We start from the raw sequence: 1,424 nt of genomic DNA, 5'->3' as shown, positions 1-1,424 counted from the left end.
TCCTGAGGGTGGCTCTACCTTTCTTGCAAGGGTGCCTGCAGGGTGGATCAAAGTGTTGGCCCAAGCCACTCCCACTGCCTCAGCACCTATGGGCTCTCCTGCTTCGCCCAACCATCGCCCCACCCCTTGACTCCTGACTCCAAGAGGCCCCATCGGCACTCACCTCCCCTCTGCCTCCCTGGGTTCAAACCAATGTGGGGCAAGGGGTGTGTAGCCCCCCCCCAACAGGGCCTGGTGCTGGTGCAGTTGTCCCCAGCTGCACCAGGAACAGATGCTGTTCTAGGGGAAGGCCAGGCCACAGCCAGTCTGCAGGAGGCAAAGTGCTGGGTGGGAGGACCAGATAGGCAGGCCTTAAAAACCCCAGGTGTCCTCGCCTGTCCTGCCCTCCCTTCCTGGACTGGCCTTGCCGTGGTTCCCTCTTTCCATCAGTGCACTGGGGCGATCTCAGTCCCTCTCTTTATTTATTTATTTAAGGAAGATTAGCCCTGAGCTAACTGCTGCCAATCCTCCTCTTTTTGTTGAGGAGGACTGGCCCTGATACGATTTTGTATGAGGAAGACTGGTCACTTTATATGTGGGACGTCTGCCACAGCATGGCTTGCCAAGCGGTGCCATGTCCACACCCGGGATCCGAACCGGCAAACCCCAGGCGACCGAAGCAGAATGTGTGCACTTAACCGCTGTGCCACCAGGCCGGCCCCTCAGTCCCTCTCCTTTTTTTTCTTTGAGGAAGATTAGCCCTGAGCTAACTACTGCCAATCCTCCTCTTTTTGTTGAGGAAGACTGGCCCTGATATGATTTTGTATGAGGAAGACTGGCCACTTTATATGTGGGACGCCTACCACAGCATGGCATTTGCCAAGCAGTGCCATGTCCGCACCCGGGATCTGAACCAGCGAACCCCGGGCCGCCGAGAAACGGAATGTGCACACTTAACCGCTGCACCACCGGGCTGGCCCCTCAGTCCCTCTCTTAACCATCCCTTCCTCTACATCCTGTCCATCACCTCTCACATCCTGCCCAAGCATCTCATAATCTAAAAACCAAAACAAATCACCCAATACTCCACCCGAGTTCTCCCAGCTTTGCAGCCCTCTGCATACATCTCTGATGTCCCCATTGTGGCGCACACAGCCACACCCCTCCCTGCCTTGGGCTGCAGGCAGTGTTGCCCCCAACATGCGAGAAAGAGCCCCAAAGCCAGGCAATGCTCAGCTTTCTGCTTTGTGCACCCCCAACTGGGCAGCTCAAGGCATGCCAGCCATGCCCCATTCTGGAAGCACTTTCTGGGCCAGCATGAGCCCAGAGCCTAGGGTACAGTTGCTTCTTGGCCATGGCCTAGTGAGAAAGAGCATGAGCTCAGGGAAGAGACAAAGAGAGGACCACGCAGTGGCCAGTGGGCAGCTCCCTAAAGCCAAGACCAA

The sequence above is a fragment of the Equus asinus genome, chromosome X (assembly GCF_041296235.1).
Source record: "Equus asinus isolate D_3611 breed Donkey chromosome X, EquAss-T2T_v2, whole genome shotgun sequence".
Taxonomy (NCBI): domain Eukaryota; kingdom Metazoa; phylum Chordata; class Mammalia; order Perissodactyla; family Equidae; genus Equus; species Equus asinus.
Note: the sequence above shows the minus strand (reverse complement) of the source record.